This window comes from Chiloscyllium plagiosum, unplaced genomic scaffold, assembly GCF_037043375.1.
Source record: "Chiloscyllium plagiosum isolate Xiang-an unplaced genomic scaffold, Cpla_swu_hap1 HiC_scaffold_40, whole genome shotgun sequence".
Taxonomy (NCBI): domain Eukaryota; kingdom Metazoa; phylum Chordata; class Chondrichthyes; order Orectolobiformes; family Hemiscylliidae; genus Chiloscyllium; species Chiloscyllium plagiosum.
This window is the reverse complement of record NW_028270178.1, coordinates 38,044,886-38,065,426: the sequence shown is the minus strand read 5'-3', so window position 1 is coordinate 38,065,426 and position 20,541 is coordinate 38,044,886. Positions and strand designations below refer to the sequence as shown.

General features: G+C 42.0%; 1 pseudogene; it reads right to left on the bottom strand.

Moving 5' to 3' along the window:
• Positions 1-1,197: 1,197 nt before the first annotated feature.
• On the bottom strand, positions 1,198-20,066 carry LOC148138476 (putative G protein-coupled receptor 139; annotated as a pseudogene).
• Between the last annotated feature and the right edge of the window lie 475 nt (positions 20,067-20,541).

Genomic DNA, 20,541 nt, shown 5'->3' with positions numbered 1-20,541 from the left:
GATTAAGGAAACAGGAATGGAATTAATTGGATATATAGGACGAATGGCCTCTTTCTGTACTCCATTATTCTGCATCATCGTTACAGCTGATGTTTAAGGTGAGCAGTGCAAACTACAGCACCCTCTCTTGTAACCTGTCTGACTGGCCTTTTCACGCTCTCAGACTACTCAGTGGCCTTTCCTATTGAAGACATGTTTTAAATCTACGTGTTTGAGTAAGTTATTGTTCTGTGACGTCATTTTGCCTTTGATGGCTAAAGTCAGCTCTGTTTAACTTTCACAATAAATGTTTTGTGAGGTGTATTTGAGGATTGTGTTGCATTGCAATGCAGCGCCATGGTGGCATTGCTTTGTGCGTAGCTGCCTTCCAATCAGTTCAGCCTGTTTTGATTCCCAGCTGGTGCAAGTCTGGAACTTTAACTCTATCAACAGGAAAACCGAGAGACAAGATCAATGTGTTCACTGCTTGACTTTGCTCGGAAAATACATGCAATGTTTGTTTTACAAACAAAGAGCACCCTCCCACCCCCACCCCACTCCTCAGTATTTTTCATTTTTCGTATTGGGTTCAAAATTTATTTCCATTTTCCATCATAGTTTATTATACTGGTGTAACAATAAATCTTCTCCCTTGTTGTCGGAGTAAGTCAGGCAACACTTGCCACAGGATTGTCTGACAAAGACATCAGCACCACGTTCTTCAGAAGGACATTCACAACTCAGGTGAGAGACGTTTATATCTATTTCAATGTCTAATATGGAATTGTCACACAAAATCTATAATTACATATTATGCGACAATAGATATGATGAATGAAGGAGAAAAAGTGAGCGAGTTGCGGAAAGTAAACGAGTGATCGATGGAAAATTAGTACTGACTGAAACATTGGCAAGCAGGATTAGTGTGAGAATGAGAATGCAAGGAAAGGACACGGCGAAGTCAAGGAGCAGATAATGTCGGAGTGAATGAAAGAACAGGGGAGAATAAGTAAACAAGTGAGAAAAAGGGGCAGTTGAGTGAAACAGACTGAGTGATGGCAAAACGAAGTAGCAAAACAATGACAGAGTGTGAGCAGTTCACAGGAAGTGGAATAACATGAGGAAGTAAGTGAGCACACAGATATCAGAGGCAAGCCAATGACAGCGATGCATTACTTTGGGTCTCACTTTGATGCACGCACATAACATGGAACCTGATTAAATTATAGACTAAGTCATGTATTTTATTAATTGATTAACTTGAATAAAGGGATATTGCAGCACTTTCTTCCAGTGCTCTCTGAACTTTTCCTGTGGGATGGCATAAATTGCGGTGTTGGTGCAGCAGCTCAGGAGCTGCAGCATGAAGCCTAACTCCTGCACAAACGGATGCAGATACAAATCATTATATCCCAAGCCTCTCATTCTGTACCATAAAACATAAATCATGAACATTGACCATAACACGATGAAATTTAACGAGATGGAAAACAGTAATATTATCGATTTCCTTCGACTCTCCATTTCTGAATCACGGGAACTATTCCCACTGCTAGTGGCTCGGAGTCTCCTGCGGGCTCTGCTGGTCACCAAAATGTGTCTGATGGTGAGAACATTGAGCAGCAGAATCTGGAGGAATGGGAGAGCCGGGTTTAGAATGTGGTGGATGAACTCGATTGGTATCCACACCGGAGAGTAGAGAACAATCCAGGAGAATTTACAAAACCAGGGGATGTTCCCCAGCTGATAGCGACGCTTTAACATAAAATACCAGAAAATATTTTTTAAACAGCTCAGCACAGTCACTGTTCCCAGAACCACAGTTGCTGCTTTCTTATTGCAGTATGCACTTTTCAGCTTCTGGCAACAAATGGCCACAAACCGATCAAAGGTGAAAGTGACAGTGAACCAGACAGAACAGTCAGTTGCTGCATAAAGCAGGACAGCGTGGATATTGCACACGGGAATGTCCACCAGAAAATAAAACTGTTCCGGATAAACAATGGGAATGTGTCTCAGTATCAGATCGAGGATAACGACCAGTAGGTCCGCCAATGCCATGGCTCCCAGGTAACGTCTGACACATGGAGACAATCCACAATCTTTATAAAGCAGCACGTAGATCGTCACTACGTTTACTGTGAGTGAGGTAAAAACAAACAATTGAATTATGGGCCAAACATTATGAGTTTTAATGTAAATCTACAGACAACATCAAGTATGTTTCTGCATTCAGTGATCTATTGAAATACGTGCACTTGAAATAACAAATTAGATGGTTATTTGAAACCATGAAATTCAAAAGATAGGAAGCATTCACTCCTCAAACAGCTTCAAACGCAGAAGCATAAGGGACAAATAAAATGTATTGCATTACTGGAGCCAGACCAAGTTGATCCTGGTATTTGCCATAGATGCTGTCTCCCAGGCAGGTAATCATGCTGTCGGCTTTCCAATTCCCACACGTTAACATATCCATTACATAGACCTTTCTGAATCTGAAACAGCCATCCCTTTAAAATCTCCACAAAACTGCAAGAAGTGAGGGGAAGGAGTTCAAACATGCGACAGAACCATTCAATCAGCTCACACTCAATCATCGATACCAGATGCACTCTGCCAAGGCCATGCAGGTCCTGGGCCTCCTCCACTGCCGCTCCCTCACCACCCGATGCCTGGAGGAAGAATGCCTCATCTTCCACCTCGGAACACATCAACACCATGGCATCAATGTGGATTGCACAGGTTTTCTCATTTCCCCTTCCCCCACCTCACCCCAGCTCAAACCTTCCAGCTCAGCACAGCCCTGATGACCTGTCCTACCTGCCTACCTTCCTTTCCACCTATCCACTTCACCCTCCTCTCTGACCGATCACCTTCATCCCCACCTCATTCACCCTTTGTACTCTTTGCTATCTTCCCCCACCCTCCTCCCTGACCTATCACCTCCATCCCCACCCCCATTCACCTATTGTACTCTATGCTACTTTCTTTCCACCCCCACACCCTCGCATTTATCTCTCCACTCTGCATCTATTCCTGGTGAAGGGCTTTTGCCCGAATCGCCGATTTTCCTGCTCCTCGGATGCTGCCTGATCTGATGTCCTTTTCCACCACCACTCTCATCTAGACACCATCACTAATGGCTGAGTAACATTAAATGGTGTCAGGAAAACACCGTTGCAATGTACGTACATCTAAATGGGAAGATTTCGTCATTTTCCCTCCCCTCCTCCACACCTTACCTCAGTTCCAACCTTCCAGCTGAGCACTGTCCTCATGAACTTTCAAACCTGCCAATCTCCCTTCCCACCTTTCTGCTCCACCCTCCCCCTGACCTATCAGCTCCATCCCAACCCCCACACACACCCTCCCCCCATTTTTCTCTCCACCCTGGGGGTTTCCTGCCTCTATTCCTGATGAAGGGCTTTTGCCCAAAACGTCGATTTTCCTGCGCCTAGAATGCTGCATGACATGCTGTGCTTTTCCAGCACCACTCTGAACTAAACTCTGGTTTCCAGCATCTGCAGTCCTCACTTTTGCCTAGATCTTAATGAGAAGCCAATCGTCAAATGCTAGTCAGAACTGGAGATGGGTGCTCAGACCTATCAGATTAGGCAAAGCAGCAAATGCATGGGAAGACAAGATACATATGAAAGGCTGGGGGGAGAATTTAGACTTGATATTATTAACCTGTATGGCCTGATGCCCTGTGTGAATGTGTATAGATTTATAATCTCAGTCACACAGCACTTCAGTGTGTGTGCATTTAATTGAATAGACTCCCATCAGGATTTGGACTTGGAGCAAAAAGAAGCCAACGTTTTTTCATGAGCTTAAATTTCTGAGCTCAAACAAGGCAGAAAATGTCAATGACATTAGAAGTGAGAGCTGGCAGGCGGGAGGAAGCAGTATGGTTTCCACTGAAAATGAGCATTAGCAAGGCTGTGAGCAGGGCCAACAAAATGCTTTTGCACAATGGAAAACGGGAATACGGCATAAGTAACAAACATTTCCAAATAAGGAGGAAAGGCTTGTGCACAGCAGAGAAAACACTGCAAAACAGAATAATACAGTGAAGATTTTTTAGAAACGTGAGGGGTCATTCACAAAATTTTATTGAAGACACAACAAGGAGGATTATTGTTGAATGTTAACACATTGGTTTTGAAAACGTTTTTCAGAGGAATACAACTCCACATCTGCAATAAAAGAGGTGACAGAACATCACTCAGCGTGAAAAAAAAAAAAAATCATGGGTTTCTTGGTTTAGTCTTCTAAAGGCAGGAACATTTTTTGTGCACCTAATAATCACCAAAAAATTCACTGTACAATTAAAATGAAATATGAAACTATGTAAAATTATGAGGTTCATTGTAGACTAAAGCATTCTGTCAACAAAATGATAATTGTAAACAGCTTTGCTGCATCTTGAAATAAACAATAAAGAAAAGACATATTTGTAAAAGAAAAGACAATGTGTGTCTTAGAGGTATATACAGGGTCTGTCTCTTTCAAGAATCAAAAGATTATCTGCATTAAAACAAACTTTTTCAATCACATTTAAGACATCAAGTGATTTAATTCAGGTTTGAAGTATAGAATCATTTAAACAGCTTTATCGTCTTACAACATCTGTTGATTATGAATAACATAAACTAATTTGACTCACTCACGATATCAAAAACAACGGGATATTGCAAAAGCGATAGCTACTGACAACATTCCAATCGTAATACTGAAGGTTTGTTCTCCCGAACAGCGGCACCCATTGGCAAGCTATTTTAGTACACTCCAGGAGAAAGTGAGGACTGCAGATGCTGGAGATCAGAGTGGATCAGTGTGGTGCTGGAAAAGACCAGTTGGTCAGGCAGCACCCAAGGAGTAGGAGAGTCGAAGTTTCAAGCATTAGCTCTGCATCAGGAATGAGAGGGCATGGCCAAAGTGGTTTGACAGAGAAATGGACAGGGGTGTGACTGGAGGGAAGGTAGCTGGGAATGCAATAAATGGATGAAGATGGAGGTGAAGGTGATAGATCTGAGAGGAGAGTGCAGTGGATGGGTGGAAAGGAAGATGGACAGGTAAGACAATTCAAGTGGGTGGTGTCAAGTTGCAAGTTTGGATCTGGGAGAGGTGGTAGAAGGGGAAGTGAGGCAACTGGTGAATTCCAGATTTATCCAGTGTGGTTGGAGGGTCCCAAGGTGGAAGATGAGGCGTTCTTCTTCCAGGGATCCGGTGGCTAGAGTTTGATAGTGGAGGAGGCCCAGGACCTGCATGTCCTTGGTGGAGTGGGAGGAGGAGTTAAATTATTTGGTCATAACGCGGTGAGGTTGTTTAGTGCATGTGTCCCAGAGATGTTCTCTGAAATTTTACACAAGTTAACATCGTGTCTCCCCAATGTATCGGAGACCACACCGAGAGCAATGTCTCATTATCCACCTTGGGACGCTCCAACCACACGGGATCAATGTAGATTTCACCAGTGTCCTCATTTCCCTTTCCTCCACCGTATCCCAGATCCAACCTTCCAACTTGGCGCCACCTTCTTGATTGAACCGAGCTGTCCATCTTCCTTCCCACCTACCTGCTCCACCCTACTCTCCAACTTGCCACCTTCACCCTCACCTTCGTCCAACTATCACATTCCCAGCTACCTTCACCCCAGCACCATCCCCCTCCCATTTATCTCTCAGCTCCCTCGGGCCATCCTCTCATTCCTGATGAAGAGCTTATGCTCGGAACGTCGACTTTCCTGCTCCTAGCATGCTGTCTGACCTCCTGGGCTTTTCCACCACCACCAAGAACTGTTTTAGTATGGTTTCTATATCTGTTTCAACAGGAACATGGAAAATCTATATGGCAGGCCATGAACGAAAATCAAGCAGAGAAAAAGATCCTATTACAGATAGGAAACCATTTACCCAGTGATAACTTGTTGATAAATATTTACGTTGTGTTCCATTATGTCCGCTCGTAGTTTGACCTTCTTACAGAATTGGATCAAACAGGAACAATGATCCAATCTCCAGCGGTTGTTTGAAACTGATTAGTCTTGATTTGAAGGCTATATTTGACTGAATCTCAAGTTCAGCAGTTTTAAACTGTTTCATCAATGTGTAACTGTGCTGTAAATTAAAAAAAAGGTAACTTTATGCCCGACGTTTTTTTTTGAAGAGAGGTTGTAAAGGCAGAGGTGCTGAACTGGCTTCGGGAAGTGGCATGCGTCAACAATTTATGAGGCCTTTACTTTTTTTTTGTTTTAAACAATGGAAAGAGAGTGGCCATCTCTAACAGACCAGGCTTTCTAATTTCTTTTAGCTGTGGCAGTCAGAAGCTGTTTGGAGTTTCAGAAGAGTTGGAGCTTCAGTGCATTATTCGGAGCTGCTACTTTCTCTGATATTGTTTCCTCCTGGCCGGATAACTGCATGTAAGACACTGTATCAACATTTACTGTTTTTGCTAAGAGGTGTGGTTACATGATGTTAATATATTGGAACAGTTAATTAGTAAGGTCCTATGTCTATTATTCGGTTAAGTTTTCAACTCATTAAATTAGTTTGGATTCTTATTTCTATTGTTTGTACATTAACTGTCGTGATTAAATAAATTATGTTTTGCTTAACGTCGAATAGTTTGTTGAGTTGCATCACATCTGGAATACGCACACCATACCCAACCTGAAAATAAGAAAAGAGGTAGGGTCTGGGTTCATTCTTAAAACAATTTGAGCAGGTCCAGTTTTATCTGGTCCATAAAAAAAACCTTCCATCAGAAATTCAAAATGGGGATGCTCACTGATAATTGCATTATAGTGAATCCTTTATTACTGACGTAGTTCCATCTCAGCTAAAACAAAAGCTGCATAGTATGCCAACAAATATCAAACAAGGTGTGCTCCATGCCAGTGCTAGCGTTTATACAGATTAACTCAGAACTCTGTTATGTATAATGAGAAACCACTCCAAGAGTCTCTTACGCTTGCGTAACGGAGGATGGAGTACGATGCAAACACAAGTATTGTCTTCAGTTTTTAGCTTTAGCATTAAACTATTTATTAGAAACACTAACATTCAGATTCATGGTACTTAAACACATGAAAGCTTCGAAGTTTACTGTTACATTGTTGGAAGAAGCAACTTGGATCTTAAGCTTAAGTTAGAGTCTGTTTTCTCTAGGTGTTTTATTTTGAGAAGGAAAGTCTCAAAACTTTAGTTATGCACAGTGATCATTTACAGTACTCCGTAACAGTATTACATGCTGTATCTAAAACACTATCATACAACATCAGTTAATGTATATCTCAGTTGGACCACCCATAAAAATTCCATGGACACAGATTAGGTGAGCAACTAATGTTTCAGCAACAGGTAACTCACCCCATGCAGCCCTAAAACCTGTCCATTATTTCAAGACAAAGCTCAGACGTTTATAGTCATAGAGTATACAGAGTGCAAACAGACCCTTCGATCCAACCAGTCTATGTTGTTTTTGTTGAATTGGGATCACTTGCCTGGATGAGTGCAGATTCAACAACGTTCAAGAAGCTCGATTCTATCCAGAGCAAAGCAATTCACTTGACTTTCATCAAACTACAAGTATTGTTTTTTTCTGAGACCCATAGGCACTGGACCCATTTTGTAATAAGTACAGGATGAATCTGCATGTTATTCCCAGAAGAAAAATGGCATTAGACAATTCCAAAACATGTAATTTTCACCTCCAAACCGTGGGCCATCCTGATTTAGAACTATATTCCTGTTCTTTCACTTATTCTGGATTACAAACGTAGTTTTTAATTCTATAACACGGACTCTTGCCTGCAAAACAACAGATCATCACAGCATTCAGAAGACTAATCAGGAATAAGAATTGAATGCTGGCCTTGTTATCGACGCAGACATTCTTTAAATGAATTTTAAAAAATGAAAAGCCTGTTGCAATAATAAGAAGCCATGCAGTATCTAGAGCCTATTACACATGAAGGGAATTAATCTTGGTATGCTGTTCTTTATTGTGAGATTAATCAAGTACAAATGTAGTGATAGATTATATTTTGTGTACAAGCTTTATCGAGTCAGAGATGTACAACATGGAAACCTTGTTTTGGTCCAACTCGCCAATGCCGACCAAATATTGCAACCTAATCTATTCCCACCTGCCAGCACCCGGCCCATAACCCTCCAAACCCTTCCTATTCATATAGTCATCCAGATCCCTTTTAAATATTGCAATTATACTGGCCTCCACCACATCCTCTGACAGCTCATTCCACAAACACACCATCCTCTGCGTGAAAACGTTGACCATAGGTCTCTTTTATATTTTTCCCATCTCACCCTAAACCTATGCTCTCTAGTTCTGGACTCCCCTACCCCAGAGAAAATTCCTATTTTTCTACCCATGCCTCTCGTGATTTTAAAAACCTCTATAAGGTCACTCCTCAGCCTCTGACACTCTAGGGAAATAGCCCAGCCTATTTAACCTCCCCCTATAGCTCAAATCCTCCAACCCTTGCAACATCCTTGTAAATCTTTTCTGAACTCTTTCAAGTTTCACAACATCCTTCCAATAGGAAAGAGACCCGAATTGCATGCAATATTCCAAAAGTGGCCGAATCAATGTCCTGTACAGCCAGAACATGATCTTCCATGTATTATTCAGTTTTCAGCACCTTACCTGAAAACTAAATAATTGTTGTGGAAGCAGGTCAGAAGAAGCTCAGTCCACCAATTTATGGAATGAAGGATTAATCGTGGCATAACAGTTTGAACAAGTTCGATCAAGGTCGATAGCGTTTATCAGAATCAGATATAATTTTGTTTAAGCATACACAATCCTAAATGGAAGTGGCTAGTGGATGATCAAATGTGTTTTCCCCAAACTGAGGAAGTAAAGTGGCAAGAGAAAGTGCTTTCAGTTCATTCATCCTGTTACCAAGAATAGTGCAATAACTTAGTCCATCAGACATGTTACAGGGAAAATGCGGAGTTCATTCAATCACTTTACAGTAACTCCATTAACTTTCCAATTTCAGAAAGCAATCAAAAGCCTCGTCGTTTTCATTCTCATGTGAAGTCCTTTTGAATGTGAACACTTGTGTTTCTTCCAATTATTGAACACATTCAGCTGCAGGTGGTTAATAGACTCATTTGGCAGGTAGGCATAAAAAAGTTTCAAGGGGATTTGTCAAGCCTCAAGAAATGCCCTTCCAAACATCAAACATCCTTTGGGGTACATTATAAAATGAAGCAAAATCAATGCCAATTCATTATTGATCAACTTTGTAAGTTATACACCACTGGTACTACTAAGCGAAGCACCATGATTAGAGAGTAACACAGAGAAAAAAAAAGATATCCACAAATGAATATTTTCGAACATCACAAAAAAAACACAATTATATAACTGTATAGACCATGTCCTGCTATATTTAATAACTGGACAGTGAGATTTGATTGGATTGTACTATCTTTGAATAAAATTGCACATTATTTATAATTTTTTATGACATATGGTGCCAAAGTTGTTCAATGTAGTCAATCATAATAGATGTACATGTTCGGGGACGCCGTTGATTATCGACTATATTTGACGTGGAGAGGGTGTGGTGAGCCTATTTCATGAAATACTGCAGGGGTACAGTAAAAGCATAAACAATTGGGGCTAGCGAAAGGTTAACATTATTCACCCAGTAACAGTTAAGGATTTGTCAATAAATTCTGTAGTAAGGACGTCAAATGGTGTATAGAACAACTGGTCGATGGTCTTTTTGCATGTGCTTCCTGTGGTTGGCGATTCCAAGTGTTAGAGTTTGTGGGATTCGAAGGTATTGTCGATGTCACATTTTTAGCTTTTACCATCGACATTTTAGCAGAAAGTGTGAAGATCTAAAATTTGAATTTAGGCTGTTATCAGAAGCAACAAGTATGTGTAGATTTTTATTAACCACAAAACGGCTTTTTAATTTAAAATAACATAACAAAATGGCTTTAGATTTTTCTTTGACACTGGAACTTGAACTGATGCTTTGCTGAGTTGATTGTATTTCGAGATAAGAGTTTTCGTAATATGAGTCATAAGGCAGTGATTTGTTTTTCAAACTAACCTTGAACTAGCAAACCTGGGATGATTTTGTGCATGGAAAGGTCTGCTTCTCAAGAAATGTCATTGGATTACCCTGCTTTAAATCATGTCACTTTATTACATTCGATTGGTCTTTTCCTGTAATTAAGGCAGTGCTGTCTTTTAAAAACATTATAAATAATGTGTAATTATCAAATGTAATTGCGCCATTTCTCCATGGAACACAGAAGCCATTAACCTTTGTGTTGTTGGACAAATCTGTGCCTGACTTCCTTAATTTATTAAACTGGTAACCTTGCTTTAAACAGACCATACTCCTAGTGACTCTTTCGACCGCTCTCGAGACCGAGGGGTCCGCCCAGGAATTCTAGATCTTCAAGTGAAGGCGGTAGATACTGAAATGTCAGAATCGAAATGTGTGGCAGTGGAAAAACACAGCAGGTCAGGCAGGCAGCATCTGAGGAACAGGAGAGTCGATGTTTTGGGCATAAGCCCTTCATTAGGAATGTGGAAAGGAAAGGGGGCTGAGAGATAAAGCGGAGGGTGGGGCTTATCGGAAGGTAGATGGGTAGGTGATAGGTGGATGCAGCTCGCCAGTAATTGTGATAGGTCGGTGAGAAGGAAGATGGACATGTGGGAGATGTCAAGAGGGAGGTACTGAGTTGGAGTATTGGATCTGGAATGTGGTAGCGGGGGAGATTTGTAAACTAGTGCAATCGACATTGATGCCATGTAGTTGAAGGGTCCCGAGGTGGACGATGAAGGTGTAGTCAAGGTAAGCTGTGGGAGTCGATGGGTTTGAAACAGATACCTGTGTTCATCTGGTCGATTGAGTTGGAGACAGAGAATTCTAGGAAGGGGAGGGAGGCGTCCTAGATTTTTAAGGTGAACTTAAGGTCAGCGTGAACGTTGTCACTGAAGGTGATAAACTGTTCCACCTCCTCATGGGAGACGAGGTGGAGTTGATACAGTCATCAATGTAGTGGAGGAAAAGGTGAGGAATGATGCCATATAGATGAGCAAGATGGATAGTCCCAGGTAGCCAATAAAGAGGCAGGGATAGCTGGGACCCATGCGTGTGGCTATAACTACCCCTTTCACCTGACGGAAGTGGGACGATTCAAGATAGAAGAAATTGAGAAAGAGGATCATTTTTACCAATCGGATGAGTGTGGTAGTTTAAGGGTACTGGATGGTCAGCAGAAGAGGTAGAAGCGGAGGGCTCAGAGGCCTTTGCAATGTCGGATGGACATGCATAATGATTGGTTGCCCACGGTGAAGATGAGGCATTTGGGGCGGCGAAACGAAAGTCATGGAGGAGTTGGAAGGTGCGGGTTGTGTCCTAAATGTATGTGGGGAGATCCTGGACCAAGCGGGACCAGATAGTGTCAAAACATGAGAAGATAAGTAAGGTGGGGGAGGAGCAGATGGAGACAAAATGCTGACCGAGGCAGTCAGGGTTGTGGATTTTGGGTAAGGATGCAGAGGACAACAATAAACTTGAATTCAAACATAACCTGCAACATCTTGCCCGGCATATACGCTTTCTACCATTCCCATTAAGTCAGGTGGACAACTTTATTTAATCAATACTTCAGAGTAATTCATCATTAAAGGAGAGGGGGTGGTAGGGAACATGTTATTTATTGAAAAGAAACCTCTTCTTTAACAGTTGACAATAGATTCTTAAAATATCATGAAATATTGATTAATTCATGATGACTCTTTTAAATTAGTTTTTATGTCCAATTTTTATCCTTTGAATTTAATTTTTATCAGCAGCTGTCGAGGGTTTTGAAACAGTGCCTTGAGTGTAATAAATGTGCTTCTGAATGAACCACCTAGTGACATTACTACTCCAACACCTGACTTTCAGTTGTGAAGCAACTCCAGAGCCAAAAACAAGTAAATATTTCTGATCCGAATGCTTGCAGCTGGGCAAGTAATCAGAAGGAAAATGTTCCGGTAAATTTTGGATTTAACAAAAACTTAAATGAAGATTTATTCAGCAACTGCAGTGAAGCAGAAAGGGAGACTGGAGATATTCCGGAAGAGGCAGAGGACATAATTGGTCGTGGAAAGGCTAAATATAGATACACGAATGAGCTGAGAGCAGAAGGGACCCTCGAGGATCTGAACAGTTTTGTTTCTTTCAGAAATTTGTGAGTGAGATGTACAAAATTTGCTGATAAGCAATGGAGTTTGTGATTGAATGTGAAGATAATAATTTCTGTCATTGCAAAATGTAGACAACAGAAATAGCAATAAAATTAATCATAGTTCATAAATTAGTAATTGGACAGGAACAAAAGACTTACCAGGAACACCAACAATAGCCAGGATAGGATAGTAACCCGCCTGTATAATCATCAGCACGGCTTTGATCCGCCATGAAAATAATGTTGAATCCTGAGAAAGAAGGTAAATGCCCATGGATAGACTCCTGTTCATTGCTGTTATTTTCAAGTCGAATGTACTCAGATACTCATCCGTCATTGTAACATTCAAGTCTATTGCTCCCAGTTTCTGAACCATCATTCGAATATTCCAATATATTTGTCTCAGATTCTGATCTCTCTCTGTCTGTCTCTCTCTCTCTCTCTGGAGCCCTTTATCCCTTTTTCGTGTCAGACGTGATACTCCTGCTGATGCAATGCAAAAGTATATCAATAGTAGTCCCTTATTAATATGAGAGTGCAACCCTTCAGTGAGACGTTTGGATCCATGGAGACTGATATTAATCATGGTCATTAAACAAATATATTCAGTTAACACATGTCAGTGCAGCAGAGGTTGTTGACGTCATTGACTTTTGGCCTTATCACCAATTTCAAACTGCCCAAGGGATGTTAGTGGTAAGGGTGAAAGATAATGTCTTCACTCTGCAAATGGGATGATTATTGTTGTGTTGTTCACATGCAATGCTGTAGCGAAATACGCAACAGCCAATCAAGAAGTTGTTGCTATGCTGAATTCTCCTCCACTGCAATAACTTCCAACTAAACGACTATTTCTAGGCAGTCATGATTTGGAGATGCCAGTGTTAGAATGGGGTGTACAAAGTTAAAAATCATACAACACTAAGTTATAATCCAACAGGTTTAATTGGAAGCACACGAGCTTTCGGAGCACCGCTCCTTCATCAGGTGATTGTGGAGGACACAATTGTAAGGCACAGAATTTATATCAAAAGTTTACAGAGTGATGTAACTGAAATTATACATTGAAAAATACCTTGAGCATCTGATGAATACCATGATAGTTTCACTTATTTCATGTGTAATTCACAAAACTTTTTTTTTTTTAAGTTGCATTCTCAGGTTAGCTGTAACAATTGCTGTTGGTAAAAACAATGACTGCAGATGCTGGAAATCAGATTCTGGATTAGTGGTGCTGGAAGAGCACAACAGTTCAGGCAGCATCCAAGGAGCTTCGAAATCGACGTTTCGGGCAAAAGCCCAATTGCTGTTAGCGAGACAATATGTTGAAGATGTTAGCCCCCTGTGTTCTCTGTCTATGCTATGATGTTTAGATTGATTATAATCTAAAAAGTGAGATAACAGAGTTTTACATGAATTCATGCAGTTTTTTTAGCAAAGTATAATGTAACTCTGCAAGTACATTTTCTCCCCACAAAATATATATATGAATGTGGGTCTTTGTGTCTGTCTGTCTGTGTGTTTCTCTGGGTTTGGGGTTCTGTGTGTGAGAGAGAGTATGTTAAGTCTGTGAGGAGGTGGATGTCTGAGTGTGGGAGTGTGTGTTCGTGTTTGGGGTGGGGGTTGTGAGAGTCTGTGTGAGAGAGTGCATATGTGTGTGCATGAGTGTACAGTGGTCTAAGTTTCTGAGAGGATGCCTGTGTGAGTGTGAGAGGGTGTGTGTCTGTCAGGTGTGTGTGAGTGTCTGTGTGCGTGTCTGTGCATATGTGTGTCCATGTCTATGTGTGTATATAGGAGTGCGTGTGTGTATATATATATATATGAGTGCATGTGTGTGTGTATAGTGCAATGGTGGTCACCTGTAATGTGACATGAACCTAAGGTCCCGGTTGAGGCCCTCCCTATGGGTACCAAACTTAGCCATTAACCTCTCCTCGGCCATTTTTCGCTGCTGCCTATCCCGAAGCCTGCCTTGGATGATGGTCACCCGAAGGTCCGAGGTCGAATATCCTGGATAATTGAAGTGTTCCCCGACTGGGAGGGAACACTCCTGTCAATTGATTGTTGTGTGGTGCCCATTCATCCGTTGTCATAGCTTTTGCTCGGTTTTTCCAATGTACCATGCCTCAGGGCATCCTTGTCTGCAACGTATAAGATAGCAAATGTTGGCTGACTCACATGAGTACCTGCCACGTCCAAGGTGGGAGGGGTCCCAACGTGTATGGTGGTATCCATGTTCACACTCTGATACGTCTTGCAGTGCCTACTGTGACAGGGTTGTATGGAATTGTCCTGAGACAACTCAATCAATCTAAACATCATGGCATAGACAGAGAACACAGGGGGCTAACACCTGAAACGTATTCTCCAGCTAACATCAATTGTTACAGCTAACTTGAGAATGCAACATTTTTAAAAAAACGTTTTGTGATTTACACATGAAAGAAGTGAAACTAACATGGTATTCGAAAAGATGAAAGACTCAACAGACAATGAAGGTATTTTGCAATGCATAGTTTCAGATACATCCACTGTAAATATTTGCTATAAATTCTGTGCCTTAAAATTATGTCCTCCACAACCACCTGATGAAGGAGTGGCGCTCTGAAAGCTAGTGTGCTTCCAATTAAACCTGTTGAACAACACCCAAGCACTGGTGTTGTGTGATTTTTAAATTTCTAGGCAGCATTGCCCTGAACACAAAAAGGAAATGTGGTATGTATGAACTTCCCACTTTCTGTTCAATCAAGGTAACGTTGTATATTCAACTCACAAAGTACTTGATCAACTTTTAAATTAAATCTGGCAACACATTTTCGCACCGTTTATTTGCTGTAAAGCAAGATCTTCCAGTCTTTTTGTCCTCAGCCCAAAACCAAACATGATATTTACAGTTTTCTTATTCAATGAAACCCATGGATTAAAGGTTGAGTGACAAGATTGCCCACGAGGCAGAAAGGAATCGTGTACAGTGGCTATGGAGACTGAAGGTGCGAAGCTGATACTCCCCAGCTACAATAATCAAACATCACCTTTTGCTGACCGAAGAAAAAGAAATGACAAAAGAAATACATTCAGAGGACGAAATAACGAGGGACAATGTGAACATACCAGGATGATTTGTATGGCTGAGGTCCCAGTGAACACAAAGTCAACGGAAATTGACTTCATGAACACAAACTAGCCACGAAAAGACATGACCAGCTATCCTTAGTAGCCACACACTCAGATGACAAGCAACATGAGTTCGACTGGGACAACACTAATATTATAGGACAAGCCAAACAGAGAACAGCCAGGGAATTCCTAGAGGCATGGCACTCATCCACTGATTCAATCAACAAACAGATTGACCTGGACCCAATTAACCGGCCACTGCAGCGGACAGCTGGAACTGACAACCGGAAGCGGCAGATACAAATCACTATAAATGCCAGAGGAAAGATCACAGAAGCGCTTCACAGGAAGCTCCCAAGCACTGAAGATGTCACCTAGACAGGGGACGAAACGTTCGCAACACAAATTCCCAGCTCGGCGAACAGAACCACAACAAAAATCAAAATGCTGGAGAAGATGGAAATCTGAAGGGAAAACAGAAAAATGTGAAGACCCTCAGCAGATCAAGCAGCACCTGGAGAAAGAGAAAGTGTGTTAACAATCTGTGTGAAATATGAATTGCATTTGAATTGAATTTATTGTCATGGGAACCAAAGTGCAGTGAAAAACTTTGCCTTGCGAGCAATACAAACAGATCACAGAATTAAGTAGCATAGATAAGTAACTAATAGTTAATCAGTGGCAAAAACAAAAGCACAGGTGCAGGCGAATGTTAAGAGTTGTGACTCCATTCAGTATTATAACAAAAGTGTGGTAGAAACTGTTTTGAAACCGGCTGGTGCGAGTGTTCGGCCTTCATTACCTTCTCCCTGATGGTAGAGGTTGTAGGAAAACATTGCCGGGGTGGGGTGGAACTTTGAAAATGCTGGCGGCCTTTCCTTGACTGCGGGACAGTAGATGGATTCTATATATGTATTTGCTCGGGCCAAGTTCACCACTCTCTGTAACCATCTTCGATCTTGAATGGTACAGTTGCCATACCAGGTCGTGATACATCCAGACAGAATGCTCTCAATGGCACACCTATACAAGACAGTCAGGGTGTTCGCTGTTATGCCAAATTTCCTCAGCTGCCTGAGGAAGAAGAGACGTTGTTGGGCGTTTGTAACCAATGTGTCCACATAAAGAGTCCAAGAAAGCTTGTTGTGGATGACCACTCCCAGGACCTTGACACTCTCCACTTGTTCCACCTTTGTGCTGTCAATGAAATGAAATGAAAACCGAAAAATGTGAAGATATTTAACAGATCAAGCAGCGCTTGGAGAGAGAAACGGTGTTAACAATCCGTGTGTATTATGAATTGAATTTGAATTAAATATTGTCACGTGTACCGAGGCACAGTGAAAAGCTTGAGGGCGGGCGTGAGTAACATCCCACCAAAAGTCAATAATGAGTTCCTTGGAGCTAGATTGTTCTCAGTGCACACTTTTTCCATTTCTTCCACCTCCCATCTGTATTCTGTTTTGTCGCCATCAGAGATTTGCCGACTATGGTGGAGTCAGCAGCGAAGTTGTACATGGCATTAGTCTGGAGTTTGTCAATGAAGTCATGGGTATACAGTGAGTACAATACGGGACTGAGTACGCACCCCTGGGGGGGCTCCAATGTTGAGTGTTCGTGAGAATGAAATATCGTCCCCAATCAATACTGATTGTGGCCTGTGGGTCAGGAAACTGAGGAACCAATTGCAGAGAGTGGGGCTTGGTCCGACATCACTAAGTTTTGGAATAAGTCTCGAGGGGATAATAGTGTTGAAGGCTGAAATGTAGTCAATGAGTAGGATTCTTATATCGCTGTTCTTGGTGTCAAGATGTTCCATGGATGAGTGAAGGGCAAGTGATATGGCATCTAACATGGATCTGTTGGTCCGATAGGCAAATTGGAGTGGGTCAACAGAAGTGGGTAAGCTGGAGTTGATTAATGCCATGATCAGCCTTGCCATGACCAGCACATTAGAACCAGCTCTGATGAGAAATTGTGTTGGACTCCGAATGGTAATTCTGGTTCAGTCTCCACTGATGCTGACACCACTTCTGCGTTTCTCCAGCACGCTCAATTTTTAATTCTAGACTGCGACAGGTTATCTGATTTGAACCAGAAAAGCAAACCCCTCTTTTAGTTGACTTTGAAGTATTTGATTATTGGCATCAAAAAAGAAATTTGTAAACTTGCTAACTTCAAAAGATTAGGAAACTTCGTTTTTGGAGTTTATGGTGATAACTTGTCACTGAATGGTCGAATTCAGTGGCATTGATATAAATCCACTGAAAGTAACTGTTTGGAAATGTTGAAATCATAGTCTTGATGTCCTGTCACACTCCAGGCAGGTGAGATCTGCAATAGCAGCTCAGTTTGGATTATGACACCCCTACATTTCAAATGTCACCCCTACATCCTTCCTTCTAACACTGTTGAACTGATAATCTTTAGAGTATCACCAAAATCATCGTCTGGCTTAACAGAGTGTAGACTGCTCCTGAGGCTGGAACCTGACAACGAGCTGTGTCTTCATCAGTTCCTGTTTATGAACTTTCTCTCACTCATAAACTGGCAACTGCGTGGCTTTACTGTCCTGATACAGTTAAAAATCACACAACACCAGGTGATCATTCAACAGGTTTACATGGAAGTAGCAGCTTTCAGTACTTCCAAATAACCTTTTGGACTATAACCTGGTGTTGTATGATTTTAACGTTGTCCACCCCAGGCCAACAATCGGCACCTCCACATCATTTTCTGATGTAGGTGTGGCACATTGATGCAATAAAGGCTTACCTCCCTGAGACATAAGATAAGACTGTGAAAAGACAAAAGATCCTATGAATTTAATAGGTCACAATTATCTATGGCCCTACTGGTCACTGGCAGGCAGAGTATATTGGTTCTCCCTAATAATTCTGGAGAATGTGGCACAGATCTACCATCTTGAACCTCTTCTATCGAAGAGTTCTAGATACACGGAGAGAGCTGTTTGGAAGGGATTTCCAAGATTTGTTACATTGATAGTGAAGGAACAGAGATTTAGTCTCTATTCGGGATGGTATATGATCTGGATGACTTGCTTTTCCCATTGCCGACTCGGGGCCATTTCTTTTATGAACCTCTCGTGCAATATACAGGGAGAGAAATGATTGATCTGCAAAATCAACAATATTGTTTTGTTTTGGCATTTATGGCACAGACCAGAATTTTTTCTGCTTCCTATTAATCACAATTTTGCTCTGGTTCCTTGATCATGCTCTCCGTTACAACGAGGGCCAGGGCAGGCACACTCTCGTCACTTCAAATTACATAGGGACATCTGCTGCAATCATAAAGAATGACGAAAAAAAAGAGCTCAGTTTGTTTGAACAATGTTCTCACTGAATTCTCAATATTCAAATGGCAATCAATGCGTGGAAGTCAGATTCTGTTGGGAGACATTGGTCCAGTTTGAACCGAGGCGGTTTTATTAAGTGCCACAATAGATGGACGGAAAGAAACTCAATTTGGTGCAATGTGCATGATATCTAGAAAATAGAAGAAAATCGAGGTGATACGTTGTAAACTTCCAATTGACGGTTCTTGTCAACAATGCACAGTTAACAGCTATATTCCAAAATAACATCAATGCATGGAGTATCAATCTTTGCTGAGCCCAGCACAGTCCATCAATGTTGGCAAACATTGAGCATAATTCACATACTTGTTGAAAGAATCGCCTAGAGATAGCACTAGCACTTATTCCATCTGTTTGTATCAGAGAAATGAGCACTATAAATTAAAGATCACAAAGCGCAGTTTGAAGTGAAATTGACAACAGTTTATTGCTATGGTTAAAACGCAGAAGAGAAATTGACTAAACTGAAACATTATAGACAGTCTGGCCAGGTAGCTGAGAATTCTCCTCCTCAAGCTGAGGATAAAGCCAGGTTTTATAGGAATCTTGGAGAATAAGGTTAATTAAAATGGGAAAGATACAATGTGTTTGGAAATGGATTAATCTAGTTACAATGATGCTAATCGGATGAATGTCCTGATTCTCGATACAATGTAACACCCTGACAGTATCAATGGATCAGGAGCTTCCAATCCTCTTCACAGGTAGGTGCTAATGTCTCCTCTGAAATAGTAAGGTTTCCATTGTCCTGTCCTGGGAGCAATGCTCTTGGCGGTGCCTCTCTGTCTGACCTATCCTTTGTGTGGCTTTGGTGTTGATTTGTGGTATAATTTGGCAATGTTTGCATTCCTATGTTCTGTGTTGGCCTATTATGGGTTAGCAGGGTGGCAGGTCATTTCCCACAATTCTCACTCTTTTTTAGGGGTGGGGTGAGAAGGGGGCAATGTAGCCAGAGCCAGGGGGATTGCCGGCTGGGGAGTACGGCTTGTTTTCAGACCGATAGCTCCCAGTATCTACCTGACCGTGGCTCAGCAGAGGTTATCTCAGGGGCAGAGAAATTCTCCCAGTAGGTCTGTGCTAGCTGGATGGCGGGAGAGAGATCACACAGGCATACAAATGTCTCGCCCCTTGTCACTGTTCACCAGCAAGCCACAGTATGATGGTCAGAGAGGCCAGGCTGAGTGTGCTGATGTTGATGCCTGCAGCGAGCAGCTGGATCGAACCTTGATGGTCGGAGTGGTGTCTTCCTCTGTGTAGTGCTTGTTCATTGGTGGTGAATCCCCCTTGCAGCGGGTTGCATGTGTCCATTCACGCCGTCCTTCCAGTTTTACAGCTGTCTGGGTCGTCATTAGGATCAGGTACGGTCATTTCCACCTTGAGGAGAGAGTATCTTTTTCTCGTGATTTTATCATGACATAGTCCCTGGGTCAGAACGGATGAATGGGCATTGATTGGAGCGTGAGTGACGCGGCCCTGACCTGGTCGCGTGTAACACTAATGCTCCAGCTAAGGGCCTGGACATTATCTAGCAGGGCCTCTTATGTCAGAATAAGCGCTGAATCTGTGGAGGGTTTCAGGGGTCTGGTCGCAGTGGGGATCGGCTGCCCCCAAAGTACTTCAAAAGGGGTGCAACGTGTCACCACAGGACGTTGTTCGCCACGTTAAGTCATGTACTTTGTCTATGTGGGCGTATGTCGGGAGCATGCAATTGATGAGAGTCTGTACAGCCAGCTTCTCATTCTCTGTTAAGGTGATGCTTGCTGAAGAGTCCCAGACCTCGTTAAAGTGAGTAATGAAGACTGGCAGGGGCCGTCCGTTTTCTGC